Raw genomic sequence first — 23073 nt, forward strand, 5'->3', positions numbered from 1 at the left:
GTACTTGATTGCCTCATTGGGTTTTTTGAAATTTTCTACAATCTCGTTCTCTCTTTTCAAGTCATTTAGTAGTTGTTCATTTTTCATCTTTAGTGTAGAGATCCCAATGTCCTTGACATTCAATTCATGATGTGCATTCATCATTTGGATTAGGTTGTCTAGCTGGATGTTTGAGATTCTTGCAAGTTCAATTGACTTTTCTCCCAGTCTTCTCGCAAGATTCCTCTTGTCTTCTTCAAGCATAGCCTTATCTTCAATGGAACTTTTCTTCTTTTCAATTACCTTACAAAGCATCATGGCTTGTGATTCTTGTTCAAGCTTGAGTGTTCTGATCTCTTTTGCTTGGGCTCTATTCTTCTCCATTAGGTCTTCTATTGCTACATCAAACTCTTTGGAATCTCCATTTGAAAATAGTTTTGAAGTATCAATCTCCCTATATTGTGTATCATTCTCAGTTATGGCAATGTCTCTCCTTCTCTTTAAGAATTTTCTTAGTTCCTCCCTATCTTCTTCTAAAGTGTGTAGAGCAAGTTGCATATCAATTTCCTAATTCTCTATGATCTTCCAAAGTTTGTAGACTTCCATTTCTAGATCTTTTCTTGAAGATGTAAGGCTCCTCCTTATGAGAACTTGGCTCTGATACCAATTGTTGGAATTTACAAGTGGGAAGATTTACTTCTGAGAGGGGGGTTGAATCAAAAGTAACTAACTTTAACCTTTTCCAAACTTTTTAGCTGATATCATTCACATGCATCTAATTCATCTAATAAACATGAAAGGAGAGACATGCATTGAAATAGATAACACAAGAATTTGGTAACCCAGAAACCCTCCAAAATGAGAAGGTAAAACTAGGGTGGGGATGACACCCACAAAGTATCACTACAACAATATGTAACTATTTAAGGTCACAAAGTTTGACCACTTCCAATGGTTTGCCCTATGAAAGGAATTTTCTATTAAAAAATTTATACCCTATTAAAAGGGATGTAGTTAAAGGATTTATAAACATTCACTCAAAATGTTACCCTGTTAAAGGTTTTACAATCCTGTTAAGGATCTACAATGTAGCTATTAAACCAAAATAGCTACTAAGCCAACCTATAGTAGAAAGTATAGTAGAATGTCTTGACCTAATGACTTGCAATCTCTAATTGCTTATTTTAGATCCTTGTTCTATTCTGTCTGTTGTGATCCTTGCTTGATCAGATATGTCTCTCCTTGAAATTTTTATTGCTCTATTCTGATCAACTAAATTTTACAATGTTGCTCTTCCTTCTAATTTTTAAAACACCCCTCTAACTTTAGTATAATTCACATATACACTTCACACACACATTCAAATAATGGGGTTTCATCCTCCTTTTAAAGGCTTCAAATACTTAGGGTTAGGCATGAATCTATGATTAATATTCATTCTTCATTTATCGCTCAATTCTTGCACTCTTCCTATTCATTCCATGTCTTCTCCATTTTTCTTATCGGCTGCATGTTGATTACAAAGGCAATGGAAAGGATTCGATCTTATCTTCAAGATCCTTTGAGATTCATCCTAAGTCAGCTCAAAAGATCGTTTACATATGAGTTTTTGAAGATACAAACTCATATGCTAATTTTGTGTTACTTGGCACTTACTAATTGTTGATGCTCGATACATATAGGAATTTTTTTTCACTTAGCTTCTATAGTAATTTTGTTTTGCTTGACATCTATGGTAATTTTTTTTTTTTTAGCATCTATACTTTTCTCAACACCTATAGTGTCTTGGCATCACTTATCACTCGGCACCTAAAGTTCGCTTGGCAGCTAGTGAATCTCTGGCTTAGCACACACTATAGCTCAATATTTTTATTATACTTGGCATCAACTAAGTATTGGTTAAGTATGTTTGCACTAAATTGTCAAAATGAATCTGAGACCAACATACATGCCTAGCTATATGGCCTTCTAAGGTATGAGGATACAAATACAAATTCAAGATCTATGACCTAGCTTCAATTTCAGTTTCCCAGAATTATCTTCTCTAAACTTTCTCATTCTTTCCCTAACCTAAACCAATCACCTTTACTTATAATTTCCAAAAAACCTTACAAAATATTCTAGATCATTACATAATAGAAATTCTTACCTTTAAATAGTTTGTACTCATCACAAGATAACATCCTATCATTAAATTCATGATCCAAATTAAACATAAGTCAACTTCAACTAAGTACCAATCATAGAAAAAACTTTGTGAAAGAAGGAACCAAGTATCAACAAATATTAGGTTCACTCAGCACATGAAGGAACACTTAGTCAACATAGGACCTTGGTTAACACTATTTGAATTTGGTTAACACTTATGAAACTCGATTAGCACTGCTTGAACTCAGTTGACACTAGTGGAACTCGGTTGGTCTAGTAATGGAAATTGGTTAACACTGTTAGAACTCAGTTAACATTAATAAAGCTCAGTGATAACTACCACAACAAACAAATGAGAAAGAGTACAAGGAAACCCAACATTCTCCTGCATCAATCCACATGCAAGAATTGTGATAGTAAAATTCATCTATTCCAGTAAAATTAAATGCAAGAATATGCTAGAAACCATGTAACATACATCTTCTTCCATGTTCTAAATTAAATGTTGGGATCTAGGATTTTTGGGAATTTCAAGTCGTTATCAAATCCTTTGATTATGTTTAATCAACCCTAGTTAATCTCTATAGTGTTTGGTAATCTATAATAGTAATATGTTTTGAGTGGTCATTTTGCATGATGCTTAATGACAAAAATATTTTCAAATATCTCTCTTGAAAAGTTGATCAATGACTAACTCCAAGGTACTGGATGGATATTTTTCAACATTCTAGGTAATGCAATTGTAGGTAAATGTGTATATTCACAAGAAGGCCTTTGCTGGTACCCACCAATCTACACAACATTTCTTGAAATGAAACCACAAAGATAGATATGTTTTTGTATTTTTCTTTTTTGATAAATGCAATTTCTAACCAATGCAACTATATGAATTCCTATTTTAACCAATTTTTTTGAAAATAAAATAAAAACAATATAGTAACAAGAGATTTGAACAAAATTACTAAAAAAGAAATTCCTTAGGGACATAAGCCAAGGAAATTACAAGTACCTCGTAGGAAACTAATGAAATTAGGAAAAGATCTTGCTCAAATCGACTAATGCAATCATCAATGGGAACTTTAATGAAAACCAAAATATGTTTCATGCTTCATCAAATCGAGAGGCCACAATAAGTGCACTCATATGAGACAAAACACCATGAAAGAACAATAGTGATCCTTTTTTCTAATTTATTGCAACAAAAAAAATTGTTAACATAAGGAAAACACTAGAATTAAAAGATCAGATAGTTATATCAAAGCAATAAAATGTTTGGCTCCATTATTATTCATGAAGATGCATTAATAAAAATAACACACTCTAGAAGGATTTATTAAACTTAGAATGAGAGCAACAATAACATATATTAGTGCATCAAAATAATGACCTTGAATACATATTACATCCATGTATTTAAAATAAATATTTTCCTTCATTTATGTTAAGAATGAGAGCTCTTATAATGAAAGTATTATGCTAAAAAATAATAAAATAAATCTAATTACATAAAAATTGACTCCCTAAATGGTGCTAAGTAGGTCCTCACCCTTTTTCATATTGATTAATGGGTATAGGAGCCTTTAACATGACTTAAAAGAATAAATTTTGAAGAAGATAAGAAGAGAGAAGCCATCAGATGATCTGAGAGTTACTTGAACCTCTAAAATTGGAAGCTTCACCTTTTCTAGGTGCTTTTAGCAGTTAAACTACTGTCAAAAGATATTTCTAATGCATGGAATGCTAAAAAATAGCAACTAGCAATTAACTCTTGGTGCATTACTTATTAGAAATTGTCGGCACACTTCTTGATTTGGCACACCTTGAAAATAAACACCTCTAAAAAGTGCACCCTAAAAAAGCATAGAGTAAAAAAGTGCATCTTCTTAAAGTGCACCATGAAAAAGCACAACTCTAAAAGTGCACCTTAATGAGTAGACCAAAAAATTGACACATTTTTTTTTAACTCCACAAATTCCCAAGAGCGAGAATTTTTCTAACACCATAGTTTTGCAAAGTGAGTATTTTTCTAACTCCACAATTTACAAAGAGTGAGAATTTTTCTAAGTCCATAATTTTCCAAGAGTGAGAATTTTTCTAACTCCACAATTATCCAAGAGTGTGAATTTTTCTAGCTGCACAATTTTCCAAAGTGAGAATTATTCTAACTCCACAATTTTCAGTTTGCATCATTTAGGTTTTATTGACCTCCAACCAAAATGATATGTGGATATTTACCTTTGAAATTTTGGATTTCAGAGGTGATTTCTTGAGGAGATAATAAGTTTAAAGCTTCATACTTTTTCCTCACTTCCTTATGGAAATCATGAAGTGTAACTTCTTGGGCATTCCATAGAACTTGAATGTGATGGGTTTGAATGTGATCCTAGTTGTTGTAGAAGGTAAGGAATCCATGGTAATTTTAGGGACCTTGAGGGCCTCTAGATGTTTTAGATATGTTCAGCTATGTACATTTAGAGACAATTCATTCACTAAATCTTCAAATTGCACACCTATGCACCTTGGGGGAAGAGCACAAAGTACTCAATTCACCAAAAACTCAAAGTTCTTAGCTTCAAAAATTGTTTTTGGGTTTTTATCAAATGAGGTTTTAGATCAGTCTTATGTACTTATTTTGATCTTTTTGATGAGTTATGTGCATTTTCACACCTTGTGCACCTATGAACTTTACTTTTCAATTATTTGTAAAATTGCGCATCTACGCACCTTACTAGCTTTGGAACCTTAGGAATCTTCAAGACTTTAGAATTGTCCACCTTTTCATTGCGAAAAGTGAACCTTTCAAAAGGTACACCTCCAAGGGTAAAAGAAAAAACCCATGTCACCCTTTTATAAAGGAAAAGGTTGACAAAATTATATATGTTCAACTTCAATGACAAAAAATTGGTAGTATTATTTAGAATTTCAAAATGAAGTAGACTACTAAAATGTATAGAAATGGAAGGAGTATATGATTATAATTTTTAAAAATTATTTGGAATAAGAATTGATATGTTTTACTAATTATTAAAGACAACGTTTTACTTGGTAAAAATTGTTCAAAATCAAGGGTCTAGTTCCCATCACAAAACTATATTAAAATAAACTTATTTCCATTTGATCTTAAATTATGTTATAGATAACATATATAGCTAGAACAATAAAAAAATGATTTAGACCTATATTTTATCTTATATAATGATTGAAATTTCAACTTACTTGAAATCAACAGTTTTCATCTCCCACCACATTTTTCAAACCATACCTATTATAACCAATAAAAAAATTATACATTCCAAAAGAGGACTCTCTAATCTAGAATGTCACATGATTTATTTATTTATTTATATGATTTAATATTTAGTTTTTCTTTCTCAAAATTGATATCTTCTTTAGTGTTAAAAATATGCACTTCCAGAATTTTTCAACTACAATATACTATATCTACTTAGAACACTATAAAATCTATATGAGAATATTCTTGATTTTGAGCTCTATAAAACGTTTTTTATATGTTATTAAAAAAATATCATAAAAATTAGTAAGATTTATTGAAGCGTTAGTTTTCAGAAATAATTTTATTGCTTTAGTAATTAGATACAAACTAGTATAAAAATGCATTTAATACACATTTTCAATTGGAAAAGTGTGTGACCATATATAACTTAACTAGAATTAATGTATCTAGATGATGTGTTTGAAAAAAAAAAAGAAAGATAGAAATACTCAAATTCAATCATTTTGACCAGTCAACTCGAAAGGTGACACATGCTTTGCACTTGTACCCTCAAAAAAGTGCACATTGTGAAAAAAAAACTTTCAAAAAGTGCACCTTGAGAAAAAAGAACCTTCAAATAGCACACCTTCAAAAAGTGCAAGGTGCTCAATTCACTCAAAAATCAAAGTTCCCAGTTTTGAAAATGGTTTTTGAGTTTTTCTTAGACAAGGTCTAGGAACAATTTAGTGTACTTATTTTGACCTTTTTGAGGATCTATACCCTCTTTATAGTCCAAAATTGTCATAGAATTGAACTCATTCTACTTCTTCTATTTGAAATCCCAAGGCAACTATTTTTAAAATGCACATGCAATACCATGGTAATTTTTTGTGCTATGGATGACGAGGATACCGCAATAACCTACATAGAGGATAAAATTTGGTACACTAGTGTTAGAGGTTAATAATGACACTAATTGAATGAACTCTTTAACCCAAATTAGAAAATTTCCACTCCCTAAGGCACCTTGGAAGATGCCCTATTCCAATGAACAAGCTTTTGTGAGCTCTAAAAAAAGGGATCCATATTTCTAAAGTCAAAAATTGTGTGTGTGTGTGTGTGTGTGTGTGTGTGTGTGTGTGTGTGTGTGTGTGTGTGTGTCTGTGTGTCTGTGTGTGTCTATGTGTGTGTGTGTGTTGTGGAACCACAACAATATCCCACACAAAATATTTTTGTAAGTTTTATTATGAGGAAAGGCATTAAAAAATGATTTTATTTGCAAATTAACCACTTCTAAGGAGGGTAGGACTACTAATAATGAATTGAATGTATGGAAGAATAAAGCTCAACCTTGGATGAAAGATAAAGAAATGAGTATCCATGATAATTTCATGCTAATAAAGCCCTTTCAACAAGGTATGAAATTATGACCTTAGAAAATTAGTAATCCCCACAATTTTCAAGATATTTATCTATTGCTAGAATTAATAGAGAAATAGGACCCAATTACATAAGCAATTAGGGATTTAGATGCAGATTTCTTTTAAAATTTGATGTAGAGTCTATTAGGAAGACTTTTGACTTGCATCCATCACTTAGTGTAATTGATGATGTCAATATATGGATGTTTGAAAAGTATTTTGATTAAGTTGAGCCAAAGGTGAAAGATGTTAAATCCATGATTTAAAATGGTAAATGCAATTAGACTCATCCCCAAGGTTATCTTGTAAAAAGTAGGTAGTTTAGACAACTATGATCACACATTATTAAATACCCAGATTGCCTTGTATAAAGTATTAGGGTTAGAAAAAAGAGCTTGTTCAATTAAGCTAAACTTTTTATATTCATATGAATCTAGAAATATAACATAGCTATCTTATTTGGTTTTCCTTAATACTTAGACAAAAAAATCAATGAAGGATTGACAACTATGTACAAGGGAGAGGTACCCAATTTCAAATGGTATTCATTGCTTATGCACATGATTCTTTTCAATGAATATTATTATTTTGCTAGCCATATATGTATGGATCTTGAAAGAGATGATGAAGAATTACCTATGTAGTTATGGTCAACTATTATGTATACTTACTGGGAGGGCTCTAGTTTTATATTGTTTGAGAATGAGTTTGGAATTTCTCTTAAGAAAAGGATTTTTCCAATAGTTAGAAATTTTTGTTGTTTTTTGAAAATATTTTTGAGACCAATTGATCTCAATCCCAAGCTAAAAATATGTCATCAATGGGGAGAAATTTATTTTTACCCCTATATTACTATGATCAGAGTATATGGTTTCCATTGGAGACATTTTGTGCTACCTAAATATGTCCCTTTAAGAATTGGATTTCTTAAACTTATTAGACAAATTGCGATGCTCCAAGATATTATTTTCCCACCAGAAAGGCCCAAAGATGAATTTTTTCACCAGGACCTATAGTTTTTCATCAATTTACAATACTAAGGGAAGTGAACATTAAGTTGATTCATTTTCTTAGGCCTTATTCAATGGAGGTTAGTTCCGAGAGGGTAAATGATATAGAATATTTGTACAAGATGTTTATGCAGAAGGTGAGGTTCACACCTAGGAGACATCACATGTTTGTGTTGTAAACAATTCTTCAATTTTATATTGTCATTCATGTTTATTTCAGTATTAAATGAGAAATATAGAGTTTCTAGTGCTAACCTTATATATATTAGTATTAACCAAGCAGTCAATGAAGATTTTATAGTATAACCAAGTAGTTGGTTAATAAAAGGATTCTTGCTTGTAGTATTGATTGAGTGGTCAGGCACCAAAGGAGTACAATATTGACCAAGTGGTCAAGCTTCAAAGGAGTACAATAGTGACTAAGTGGTCAGGCATCAAAGGAGTCATAGTGTCAACTGAGTGTTCAATCCTAGTATTGACCAAGTGATACAAGAAAATAATTGAGGCTGACTATTTTGATGTTTATTGATGTTTTGAAAGGATATTCAAGCCAAATTTTCTTAGCTTATGATATATAAGAAAGGTCAACTTGTGAGGACAATGGGTAAGTAGTGGAATATGAAATAAGATGAATATGTGAGAAAAGGTAACATAGAGCAAGAAAGTGTGGAAGATAAGTTGCAAATAACATCTAATCAAGAAGTATAAAAAGCTCAAGCCAAAATATACATTTGAATATGCAAAGATAGTTGCTTCATAAGCCAGGTCAAATTGATCTTTCATTCTAACCATTGTAGTAGTTCTTACTAAACAACTTTTCCCAATATTTTTACAAAAATTTAAAAGGGAAGAGACTTGTAGACTAAAAAATTGAATTCCTAATTACAGATAAGGAATTCTTTGCTTGAGATTTTCCTTGTGTTATACAAGGTGCAGCTAACCATTTATGAAAAGATAATCATTAAGTCCTCTATTGAAGAAAAATCTTCCCAATGAGTATTTTACTAAAAATACTAAAAATATTTAAATTATCTCATGGATACAAGATAAATGTGAATACTAAAAAGGTATTTGTTTTGAATAATCAGTATCATCCACATGATTGAATGTTAAAATAAAGGATTGATAGTGAAATAATATAGATTTCACCTCCCACAAACTTCAAGATTTAAAAATAATAATTCTAGAATACACAACAAATGTAACTTTGCTTCCACATATAATATATATCCTCAAGAATGCAAATTTATCATAAAGCAAACAATACTTTATAAAGCTTAACACATAAAATTATAGAATTTTACTTCAACTTGCTCTTGATCCCAAAAATATTCTAGTCAAAATTCAATGTGCAAAACTTTTAAAACAAAAGTATTTTTGTTTTAATCTATGGAGATATGAACCCTAATAGATATTATCTATTACATATTTATATGGCATAGGGCTGGATAGCTATCCAAAATTACCCCACCAGGAGTAAAGTGTCATTTAGTTAACACAACCATGTTAACTAAAATGCATAAAAAGAAATAAATAGGAGAAAATAAAATGCAACTACCCAATAAACACGTGCCATGTCAAAAAGTATTGTTCGTACTAGTCATGATTCTTGTAGCCTTCCATGTCTAATAGGTAGTGGTGAATGCAGAGATAACTGATTAATTATGTGAGTTGATGTACATAATTCTCTGCTTCTAGACTTATTATTCCATATTTAGTTCTATTACCTTTTCTTCATGCATCTCCAGATGTTCTAGATTTATTATCAACATAGCCTCAGTATGATCAAAATTTGGAAAATCCTATTTGCATGGTGTTTTCCTCTCCTCAATCTCTTGAAACTTCTTCTGGACCTCATTTGTTAGTTCTTCTACCTGGGCCATAGAGTCATTTTCTTTACCCTCACAATGCTTGTTGAACCATTTTAGATCACCTTGGATTATTTCATCCACAAGCTTGAGACCATCCAAGATTTATTTGATCTCAATCACTACCTAGACCAGTGCCTCATTCTACCATTTGATATAATCTTTAATCATGTTGGTGCATATAAAGATTTATCATCTAGGCCAGCCCTAGGGTATTTGACTTGGAACCTTTACAATCCAAATGCTTGAATTTTCTCTATCTAGAGAACCTCTTTTACCCAATTGTTTCTTTCTTTCTCAAAGACTTCATTATTGGACTCCACCTTTTTTGATGATGGTAGTAGTTTATTTTGAAGCCTTTTCCAAAAGACTTATGTGTTTCATGGTTTCACTTAGGACATACTACAACCATTCTTCAAATGTCCTTGCAATAGCTTTACATTTCTACAGATTATCAAGAAACTATTAAATGGCTAAAGAAGATACATCCACAATTTTGAACATCCCATTTAGAGGCTTAGGTTCTAGGTGTAGGATAGCATTGATGTATTGTGTCATGCTCCTCATTACTTCTTTCATATCTTGCTTACCCTAAGCATCTTTCTAGACTCTATCTACAATATTTTTATTTGAAGCCTCAAAAATCTTCATATCCACTACATAGTTCCCCTTTCCAAGATCAATCCTTGATACTTGAGAATCTTGAGGAATGAGATCCTCATGTGAGCTTCCTTCTTGTGGCTTGGAAATCTTAGCTAACCAATGCCCTGAATATTTTTTGAGCTTTATCCTGGATTCCATTCTTGCCTTCTTGGTTTTCAAAGACTTTCCTAGACACTTGCTAACCAAGTCATCAATAGGCATCAAGAGGGGCACCGTGCTTCTTTTCTTGTAGATGGAAGTCTCTAGCCACTTGGGTATAGTAGGGTCTTTGTACATTTTGAGAGAAACCTTAGTTAAGGAGAGGGTACCTAACTTTCTACCAATGCTTTCAAGTAATTTTTGAGGATCTGATGTATTATTGGCCATGCTAGAATTGGGAGACTGCTTTAGATTTAACTTTGTTTTGGTAGGATTTAGATCAACTATCACTATGTCCTTTCCTTTCTTTGGCATTTCCTTCTTAGTACTTGAGTGAGTTACCCTTCTAACCTTTAATAGCTCCTTATGAGCTCAAAGATGAAGTGGCTGCAAAGTTACTTTAGCTTCAACTTCAGGAGGACCTATAATAGGATCATTAATGCTAGGGTTAGTGATGGCCTTTGTCTTTTAGTGTGCCCTTTTGTATTTGGTTCTTGAGTATGTCTTTGGGGCACTATGGGTAGCTGATTTAACATTATTTGACTTCAACCATTTTTCAATTCTTCTACACACTTCTAAGGTATGAGAAAGTAGATCACCATCTTCCCTTCTAGTCCAATCAATTTCATAGATAAGCATGCATTCAATCTCATTAACATCAAATAGGTCAATCACTTCTTCAACTTCATCATTTTTTATCTTGTGGGTGCTAAGATAAATTGTAAAAATATTAATCTGATTAATTGTCTACCTAGACCACAATCTTTTTCTAACTTCAAATTCATCAAGACAATTAAGCTAGTAATCTTCCAAATGTGGGACATGGACTAGTGAAGCTACATGCTTGAAATTATCTTTACCAAAACCCATATAATAAAATTATTCTCTAGGAGAGTAGGGTTTGAGGCATAATTGTGACAATGTTGTTTTTGTTAACATAGCTTGCCTGAAGTTTGAGCATCTAGAATAGCCAATTTCAATGGGAAATATGAAGGAAGATGACTTTTGGGTGCTTTCAAGAGACTCTATCATAGCAACAAACTACCTAAATATCTCAAATAAGAATTTGTTTTCTAAACAATAGTAAGAGGCTCACTAGAAAAGCCTCCAACTTTGAGATACATAAATTTATAAATCTTGATGGCTTGCATTGATTCTCCTAACAACCTATGATTTTTGTGTTCTTTGAGCTCAAATACTAACCTTTCGAGGAAAATATCATTCCCCCTCCTGAATTCTATGAAAAATTTGAGTTGCTTAGAGATCTTTGTAGTACTAATAGATAGTCATTTCATCGATCTAGGGCATGTCTGGAAGTCTCTCCCATTCCTTTTATGCTACTAAAATTTAAATTAAGAAGGAAGATAGAAAGAATGAGCTAAAAATACTCATAGCTATCAGGCCATTATGTAAATTTTTAGTGATTAAATACACCCAATGATCAGGGGGATGGTTTTATAAAACATTGAAGTATCACCAAAACTCTAGCAATCGGCATCAGATTGAAGTCCTCAAAATTTTGGACCCAACACAACTTGAATGGGTGAAAAAGGAGTTCATACGCTCAAGTTATGGCCAGTCAAAGTTGGGTCAAACTCTAGACCAGTGGCCATTAAAAAGGTGAAATTTGTAACTCTCTAAAACTAGTCAAGGTTAGCACCAATTTGAAGATCTCATCGAGACATTTCTGAAAATGTTTGTTTCGTTGAAAACAAAGCTTGGATGCAAAAGTTATGCCTGGTCAAAGTTGTGGTCAAACATGCATATCAAGGGTTAACCAAAAATAGGTGTAAAATTTTGACCATCACCAAATTGTTTGAAAATGGCATCAAGGCAAAGGTCTCATTGAGAGCTTTCTAGAAATGTTCGTTTCATCAAAATCGAAGTTTGTATGCAGGAGTTATGATTGGTCAAAGATGCCAAGTAAAAGGGTTAACCAATGACTGCATGTTCATATGATGACATTAGTATGGTCATGTGGCAAGTGCACAATTAGTAGTGATCTGGCATGTACAGTTAGTAGACCAAGTGACATGGCAGTTTTAAGCAGTGACATGCGTCATCATGATGTGGCAAAAATAAAGGTGCCACCTGTCTAGTGGGAAGGCCACGTGTCATGTCATGGCAATGTACATGTGGGATCTTCTAAGAAGGTGGTGGTTGTTAGGAAAATATGGGTTGGTGGCTGGAAGGCTCAAACCTGTGACCTTTAGCCCCTAAAACCGAGCCAGTGGTCATTTGGGCATAGGTGATCTTTGAAACATAAATGGTATAGTTTGTATTTAACTTTAAAGATGTCAAAATCATATTAAAAAAGAGTAGTCATCGGCAGGGTTGGAACTGACAACACATGCCCTTCCAAAATAGTTAATCACCAATGTGCTATTTTATTATTTAGTTATATGCACAATGCTACTTTTATATATTGTTTAAACTATCACCAACCTTATGTTAAATACATTTTTTATTGTTATTTGGTTATGATTTTATACCCCCATTTTTGTATAAGCCAAAATTATTAAATGGCAAGGGGGTTATTTTGGATATGTATTTGTTAAAGGGCCTATATTTAAATTATTTTGTTACAACCTATTTTAGGCAAAAATTTTGTATAAAAAAGGGGAAGTTTTTCTTATAAGCATTCCAAATTTTCTAAAGCATCTTGAAGCCATTCTGGAGAAGAGAATTCTAGAGGAGATTTTTGGAGAGAATTTTTGAGAGCCACTCCATGATGCTGATGTTATGAGTCTACAGTCAAACCCTTTCAAGCAAAGTCTTCCTAGCTCTTCAGTAACTGATCTTGCACCTTGGGAGCTTGTTACAAGATGACTTCAAGTTGGGATTTGTGTAACAATTTTGTGGATGGACTGTAGCATTTGTAAATCAACTTTTAGAGAATCATTTATACATCGGTCAATCAGTTGAGTTAGACCCGTAGACATAGTCTGGTTAGCTAGATGAACTCCAAAATTAAATCGATTCTCTCTCTCTTTCTCTATTTTGTGTGCTTTAATGTGCTTTTAGTTTTACCTAACTATCATTAAGTTCTTTATTCTGCATTGAACTAAATTTAAGTGGTTAAGTAAATTAGCATATAGCTTGATGTTTTAATGCATTCCACTAGCACATTGGGTTTCAAAATACTTAGTTTCTCTGTATTTACTTTCCATTTAGTTTACGTCATTCTTAATGTTTGATGTATTTTCAGTTAAACATTAGACATTAAGTATTTTTACACTTTGATGCAATTTTCACTTAGTATATAATTGCCTAGATCTTAAATAGATAAAATTTGGTATCAGAGCTAGTTTGGCAAATTCTATACGAGGTGATTGTAGGTGTATTGTTTGCAATGGCACCAGAAAGGGAGGAATTAACTCCATCTAGAGAAAGTGGAACTACTCATTCAAGACAGTCAAGAAGAAGATGATATAATCTAGGAATTGGAAGAAGCTAATCACCAGCTTCAATTAGAGAATGCAAATCTCTAAAGGCTTCTAGAGGAGGCTAATCAGGAAAAGCAAAGCCTACATGAGATGTTTCAAAGGGAGAATAGTGGAAGAAGTCCTCGGTGTTCAAAAAGTGTTGGCATGTGGGCATTGAGCCTGGGATCAGAAGGAACTTCTTCATACTCTCCACTCACCCCTCCTAGAAGTATGTTTGCATCATCATCTATGAAGTCTTTTCCAAAGAATGAATTCCCTTATGACCATGGCAGATGGGTTAATTATGCCTCAAAGGAGAATGCAAGCCACTATGTTTTTTGTGAATAGTTGGATAACCTGTGGTAGTTTCAAGCCCCTACCAACCATAGTAGTTGGATAGAGGCATCTTCTGCATGAGAACAGAAGCAAGAACCTAAACATCACTCCATGGGAAGCTTTGAGAAGCACACAAAGGGCATCAGTGGGAAACTAATGTCCAAGATGGGATACAGTGGCAAAGGCTTGGGCATCATGGAATAAGTCATGACCCATCCTATTGAGGCAAAGTAGAGGCCTTGAAAGATAGGATTAGGATTCAGAGAAACTGACAAGAACTCTAAAGCCTTGTCAAAGCCAAATTCTCTAGACCATGTTGTAGATGAGTCTTCTATGAAGAAGAAGGTCAAGATGCATGAAAAGATCTAGAACTTCTACAACCATTGTTAGATAAGTGGTCATTGGATAGAGAAGTGTTGGAAGTTGAACCCAGAGCTTCGACACTTCCCTAAGTTTCTTGTAGAATCTAGAGAGCCCAAAGAAGACCAGGAAGGAATCAAGGTGGTATTTGACACCACCATGCAAGAGACTAAGGCACAAGTAGTGCCAGTAGTTTCTACTACTTCTAAAGTAGCACCAGTAGTCTCTACCACTCCTGAAACAATCCTAGTGGAAGCACAATAGAGTAGTGAGAAACCCAAGAAAGGAGGTTCTTTTGTACGACTTCACTAGAGTTGGGAACAACTTTTAGGAAACTAGCATTGTCATCTTTGCATGTATTACCTTTTTAGTAGGGTAATAGTTGATAGGAAGTTAGTGTGTTTATGAGTATATGACTCTAAATAAATTTGTATGTCATCAAGTTGTATAATCCTAGGGATGAGATGTTTTTATGGCTATTTAAAGTCATGTCTCTTATAATCCAAAAGGAGAATACTTTGAAATTCTCAGTACAAACTTTGCTTGGTGTGAAGCTCTCCAAAATAAGCACTTGTTACAACTATTGTGATTCTAAGTTGTAGAGGACAACTAGCTAATGGCTTCAAAGTTCTTAGCTTTATGACTCCATTAAAGATGGTCAGTTGGTGACCAATGTTCCTTCAGGTCTTTATCATGACCTTGATGCATATGCAACTATTGGGATCTTTATGGTGACACCTTTAGTTAGATTTTCCAAAGTACAAAGGTGAAGGAATGTTTCAAGTTGAGTCTTTGTTACCATCGCTCATGCAATTTGTAAGGAAGGAGTATGAAAAGTGACTAGGCTAGAATGTAGACATGAACTAACATCATCAAAAGCACTGAGTGATAGGTTTATCATGCTCAGTTTTTCTTCTTACTTTATGGTTTGTTAAGTTATATTTGAACTACACTCCTTTTCTTCAAGAAGTCCTAGCATGACTCAAGTATGATTCAAATGTAAGCATTGTAGTCAAGCTTCAAAAATGGAAAAAAAATTGAGATCTGTATCTAGGAAGCTAAAGGTTTTACTGTATATTCTTTTGGGGAACCAAAAGCCTTTTTAGTGGGGAGGCTTGATCTGGGGATATTTTTATCAAAATTTGAAGTACCGCCAAAACTCTAGCAATTGGTGTTAGATTCAAGTCCTTAGAATTTTGGACCCAATGTAACTTGAATGGGCGATAAAGGAGTCTGTACGCTCGAGTTATGGCCAGTCAAAGTTGGGTCAAACTCTAGACTAGAGGCCATTAAAAAGGCAAAATTTGGAACTCTCCAAGAATTTTGAGGTTAACACCAATTTGAAGATCTCGTTGATAGGTTCTCAAAAATGTTTGTTTTGTCAAAAATGGAGGTTGGACACAAAAGTTATGCTTGATCAAAGTTGTGGTCAAATAGGCATATCAGGGGTTGACCAAAAATAGGTGTAAAATTTTGACCATCACCAAATTGGTTGAAAATGGCATCAAGGAAAAGGTCTCATCAAGAGTTCATCAAAATTAGAGTTCATATGCAGGAGTTACGATCGGTCAAAGATGCCTACGAAAAGGGTTGACTAGGGACATGGCATGTCCATATGATGACATTAGCATGGTGATGTGACAAGTGCATAATCAGCAATGATATGACATGTACAGTCAACAGACTAAGTGACGTGGTAGTTTTAAGCAGTGACATGTGTCATCGTGACGTGGCAAAAATAAAGGTGCCATGTGTTTGGTGAGAAGCCCATGTGGCATGTCATGGCAATGTACATGTGGCATCTTCTGAGAAGGTGGGGGTTGTTAGAAAAATATGGGTTGGTAGCTAGTGGGGTTGAACCCACAACCTCTAGCCCCTAAAACCTAGCCACTGGTAGTTTGGGCATTGGTAATTTTCAGAACATAAATGGTGCAATTTGTATTTAACTTTAAACCTGCCAAAATCAAATGAAAAAAAAAGGGGTTGTCGGTGGGGTTGGAACCCCCGACCAACACCCTTACAAAATACTTAACCACCAATGCGCTATTTTAACATTTAGTTATATGCGCAGCACTATTTTTATATATTGTTTAACCACTGCCAACCTTATGTTAAATAAGCTTTTTATTGTTATTTGGTTAAGATTTTATACCCTCATTTTTGTATAAGCCAAAATTATTAAATGACAAGGGGGTTATTTCAGATATGTATTTGTTAAAAGGGCCTATATTTAAATTATTTTGTTATAACCTATTTTAGGCTAAATTTTTGTATACAAAAAGGGGGAGTTTTTCTTATGAGCATTCTGAATTTTCTAGAGCATCCCAAAGCGATTCCGGAGAAGAGAATTGTAGAGGAGATTTTTGAAGAGAATTTTTGAGAGCTACTCCATGATGTTGATGTTCTAAGTTTGTAGTTGAACCCTTTTGGGAAAAGTCTTCCTAGTTCTTTGGTAACCAATCTTGCACCTTTGAAGCTTGTTACAAGACAACTTCGAGTTGGGATTTGTGTAACGACTTTGTGGATGGATTGTAGCATGTTGTAAATCAACTTTCAGAGCATCATTTATACATTGGTCACTTAGTTGAGTTAGACTTGTAGACGTAGTCTGCTTAGTCGGGTGAACTCCAAAATCAAATCAGTTCTCTCTCTCTTTCTCTATTTCATGTGCTTTAATGTTCTTTTAGTTTTACTAAACTATCATTAAGTTCTTTATTCTGCATTGAACTAAATCAAAGTAGTTAAGTAAATTAGCATAGAGCTTGGTGTTTTAACACACTACACTAGCACATTTGGTATCAGAATACTTAGTTTCTTTGTATTTACATTCCATCAAGTTCATGTCATTCTTAATGTTTGATCTATTTTTAGCTAAACATTAGAAATTAAGTATTTGTACACCTTGATGCAATTTTCACTTAGTATATAATTGCCTAGATCTTAATTAGATTACCCAATCAATGAATTTTCACCTTTGACAATCTTTTCAATAAAGAGGTACATCCAACTCTCCCAATGGAAGGTGTGGTCATTACCCTTGACTCTATTTAAGATTAGTACAATGTCTATAATTTCTGTAACGAAATGCTCAATAGTAAATGGCTTGGGCAATCTAGAGCCTCCTTCAGCCAGTTTCAAAAGCTAGGTTGAGCTACAATAAAATGATAGTCTTTCTTTTTGTCACCATATAGGTGTTGTTCTTCCTCAATGTCCAGGGATCATAAGGTTCTTTGTGAGGATTTCTTAGAGTCGAATTGGCACTAACCCTATTTATCATGACCAACACCTCCCCAAAAACCTTCTTTATGCACCTCATGGTAGGATGATAATGATTTCCACATTCAAAAACCAATTCCACACACTCTATGGCTTATGGGAAGGTGGTAGCTTCGAGTAACCCACTACTAACCAATTTCTGATATATGGGTCAAGACTGAACATTTTTTGCCCACTCAACTATATCAACCAGGTTTTTATTTACTAGGAAAGTATCTCAAATTTTAGGAAGGGAACTCAAAATGCATGAATTTTCTAAGTTAGGAATCTTAGAGTGGAGGAGTTTCATGGTTTAATTTGAAAGAGGAATATTTACATAGATAAACTAGAGCACTTAAACAAAAACTAGGCACAATAAAAATGATAGACTAGAGGATAACACACTTACACTTCTTGATAGAGCTTTTAAATATTCCACCTCTTTTGCTTACCAGTCAATGCCGAGAGCTCAAAATGATTGAATGAGCAATTATATTAGCTAGATGGATAATTTTAGGAAATGATTTCTTGAAAATCTTGAGATAGATATGAGCAAGCACATGTATTTATAACAAGTGTGTCACCTATACCTGATAGGACTCGCAAGGTTGTTTGTATTAATGCCCATCAAATTTGCACAAAGATCTACATCTCATGATATTAAAAAATCTCAATGCAACCATTTCCCATAAAACCAACCATACTTCGGCATGATTTTATGCATTTTCCATATTTATTGCTTTTCACATCTTCAAGATTGCCACTGGGTGGGACCCATATCTTTCCTTGTGAATGAGTTCATGATTTCTAATACATTACCTATGAAAAAATAAGAAAATGTCAAAAAATTATGAAGTCAAGGTTGAAGTTGAAGTTTTGAATCAACTCCTACTTCAACTTCAACTTTGAGAATATGGACTTGGGACAATAGTTAAAGACTTTATTGGGGTGACAAAAAGTGGGTGGAGCTGAACTTGAACTTGGAGTAGGTTAAAATGTCAAGTTTGAATTCAAGATACAAATGGACTCTTGGCCAACAATATTGCACATTGTGAAAAGTGAGGGTAACAACTGGCTCTGACTAGGGAATGAAACTGAAAATTATCATATGAACTTAGGATCTTTGGTTCTATAGACCAACTTTGAATAGACCTAAACTAAAGAGACACAAAACAAGAACAACAAAATAACAAAACCTAAAATGAAAAAAAGTAAGTTAAAATGGGTATTTAAAATGAAGATGAAAAGCAGACCTAAAACATAAAAAGCTTGAGATCTTGCCCATTATAAGATAGGGGCAAATCATCACCATTAAGATACTTGAGTTTGAATACATTGGAGCCCAAATCTTCTAATATGACAAATGGTCCTATCAAAAGGCTTTCAAATTTTTTGTGTGCTCCCTTAAGCTCTCTCCTTTTATCCCATAGCAAGACTTGATCTCCTTCCATGAGTTTCTAAGGCCTTGCTCTCTAATCAAAAACCATTTTTACCCTTTCCTGATGATTAGTGATGTGATCTACTATTTCTCTCCACTCTTCTTTGATCCTTTGAAGGTACAATATCTATTTTTCAATAGAAGTTGAGAACACCTCACCTTCAATTACCTTTTATAAGTTTAGAGCAGCCAGTTCTAGAGGTAAAGAAAACTGTGCTTCAACTCTATATACTAACTCAAAAGGAGTCATACCAATAGCTCTCTTAGGACAAGTCCTATCTACCCAAACTGCTTCATACAATTATTTATGCTAGTCTCTCCCTTTTTCATCCACCAATTTTTGATGATATTAATAAAAAATTTGTTTGTTGATTTGTCTTACCCATTGCCTTGGGGAAAGTAATCAGAGGTGTATGATAGCCAAATACTATGATCATAACATAATATTTAAATTTCTTGGGAAGAATTTTTTTGAACATTATCCATTACTATCTTGTTTGGCACCCCAAAGTGAATTAGAATATTTTTTATTAAGAATTTGCAGACCACCTCTTAAATTGTAGATTTCACTATAATCACTTTGAACCATTTGGTGAAGTAGTTTGTTTTAGTGAGAATATGGGTATGACTAGTACTAGAGTTAGGGTTGATTGGGCTAATAATGTCTAGTCCCCATTGTTGAAAGGGCTCTTCTTTAATGACTACCTTTAAAGGTAGGGTAGTTAGTTGTGGCTTCCCAATAAACAATTTACATTTTTCACAATTACCTACCCATTTATATGCAGACTGAAACATACCTAGCCAATAACATCCACTCCTTAGAATTTTAAAGGCAATCACTATGGATGAAAAATGCCCTCTGCAAGCTTCATTGCAAATTTTTTTTAGTAGTTTCTCTTGCTAATTAGGATGAATGCATCTCAATAACATATCATCTAGTCCTCTTTTATAAAATACATCATCTACAATCACAAAATTTTCTACTATGAGCCAAAGGATTCTTTGATCATTTCCTTTTAGATGGTTTGGACATTCTCCATATGTTAGAAAATATGATGTCTAAAAACCATTCATCCTTCAAACTGACCAACAAGTAATTAGGGTTTTCTCCTTCCTCTTTATTTTCTAACATAAGCCTATAAAGACCTTGATTGTGAACTAGCTTGGATAGTTTGATATCTAGGTTGAACTCCTACACTTTTGATACCCAGGTAGCCCTATTGCTTACTACCACATCTTGCTACATAAGAATTCTCTTAACTACTATAGATGGTACATAGAGTACAAAATGTGATTGAAGAATGTAGTATTAGAATTTCTTTACAGCCTTTACAACAAAAAATGTTTTCTTCTTAGCTAGAGAATAGTGTAGTTCATGTTTCTTTAGAGGAACACTCATAAAATAAATAGGCACTTCTTCCCCCTTTTCATTTTTCTAAAGCCAGATACTAGACATTGTATGATCTAATGCATAGTAATATATTATAAAGTCCTTGTTAAAATTAGGATGAAAAGGAGTGGGTGCCTTTGCAATAGCTTATTTTACCTCTTCAAATGATCTAATTGTTAGATCTAACTATTAGGTCATCACATTTGAAATTTTATTTCTCACTTAAAATCTTTGCCATAGGTTTTATGGTTTCAACAAAGTTGGGTAAAAAATTTCAAAGAATGTTGATCTAGTCGAAGAAAGATTTAATACCATTACAATTAATAGGGAGGCATAACTACTAGATTTCTTTCACTCTCTCAGGGTCAATCTTGATCCCTTCCTTGGAAACCATACATCCTAATAGTTTTCCTTCTATCACAACAAAAATTGATTTCTTCGGATTTAATGAGATCCCATGTTCTATACACTTTTTGAGCACTTTCTTCAAATCTTTCAAATAATTTTTCATCTCCAAGAGAATAGAGTCATATCATCAAGGTAAATCATGATGATTTTATCTAGAAGAAGCCTAAAAGTTGAAGTCATTGCACATTGGAAAGTTGTTCCTTCATTTATCAAACCAAATGGCATTTTCTTATAAGAACAAGTGCCCCAGGGAGTTGTGAACACTATTTTACGTTAATGTTCTTCCGTACCTCCTATTTGATTATAACCCAAGAACCCATCAAGGAATGACATCATCTCCAAGCCAGCTACTATTTGGAGAATCTTGTCCATGACGGGCAAAGAAAATTTATCCTTTAGGCTTGCCTGATTTGGGTTCCTAAAGTCTACATAGATTCTTATTTCTCCATTATTTTTCCTTATTGGCACTATATTTTGAACCCATGTGGAGTGATGTATGGGAAATATTATATGAGCCTTGAGCATCTTATCAATTTCCTTGAATATTGCATTTGAAACTTTCATGTTATAGGTCCTTAACTTCTATCTAAAAGGAGAAGTACCTAGCTTTAGGGTAATGTGGTGCTTGACCTATCCTCCCCTAAAGGTCTTCAAATCTTCATATAGCTAGGTGAATACATCAATTTATTCTTTTAGTAGTTTGATGAATCTTTCCTTCTCATCTGCCTCACAACATGTGCCTATATTCACCATCTTAGGGTTATGTTTAATTGATCTTCTCATACTTGCCACTTTCATTCTCTTTAGGGAGTGAACTTTGAGCTAAGAAAGTATCTCATCTATTAAAGATTTCCTTAGGTTCAACTAGGGATTTGGGTATTACATTTCCTTTCAATTGCATTATACCTTTTATCTATTCATCTACTAAGTTAGGACAAAACTTCCTACATTCTAATTTAGAGCCTTCAAAATAATTAGTGACTATTTTTTCCATACTTTTCAAGAAAGCATTAATATGCACATCATTTTTAAATACTAGCCATGAGTTATTGTTTTTTAGGACACTCGCTCGATGGATGATCTCTATAGAATACTTATTAGTTACAAAATTAGGGTGTGGGATCAACAAGGAGGCCAATACTACCAAGGAATCCACTCTAGTATTTAGCTCTCTAGGAATCCATTCTATTGGGAAAGATTCAAAATCCTCAATTTCATCCCATACCTAGTTTCTATAGTACTTCAATCTTTCACTTTTCACTGAAAATAGATTCCTAACTTTCTTTATTATCAATTTTTCATCACCATTCACCTTTAGGAACTTGATATTCTTCTTTTTTCACTCTTCTAGTCCCAAGAGTAAAGCTTCATACTCTACCATATTATTAATATTTTGAAAAGATAATTTGAAAGAAGAGGGAAAAGTTTGACCTTTAGGGGATACCAATACAACACTAGCCTCAGACCTGCTTGAGCAACAACTTCCATCAAACTCCAACACCCGAGGAGAATCCACATCTTCTGACTACATATCCACTTCTTCACTTTTAGACATAATAAAGTAATTAGTAAAATTAGTTTCCTAATAAATGATTTGAGATTTCAGTCAATCAAATGGAAAAACTATATATTTAGAATTGGTTTCAGGAAGTAGGGTTACTTTCTCTTTCCCTAAGGGTATGACAGCTTGGGACTAATCCATTTTGACTTCTCTTCCCAAGTCCCAATAGAAATTTTAGCTAAGGAGCATGCCATAACTGGTAGGAATTTCAACTACTAGGATAGTAAGCTTTATCCTCTTCTTTGGGAAGGTTGCTAAAGAAATTTGGGCATCCTTGGCTTGACCTATTAAGTGTACCTTCTTGGAATCCATATTAAATAGAACTTACCAAAAGTCTTAGTGAGAGGATGATCAAAGGCTTTTGCCACTACAACTGGCATTATATTATCAGGTACACCTAAGTCTAGAATATAATTGCTTAATTTAAAGCCACAAAGGAAAATATTTACATAAAAGGGG

This window comes from Cupressus sempervirens, chromosome 8, assembly GCF_028749045.1.
Source record: "Cupressus sempervirens isolate cs-2001-9-10 chromosome 8, ASM2874904v1, whole genome shotgun sequence".
Taxonomy (NCBI): domain Eukaryota; kingdom Viridiplantae; phylum Streptophyta; class Pinopsida; order Cupressales; family Cupressaceae; genus Cupressus; species Cupressus sempervirens.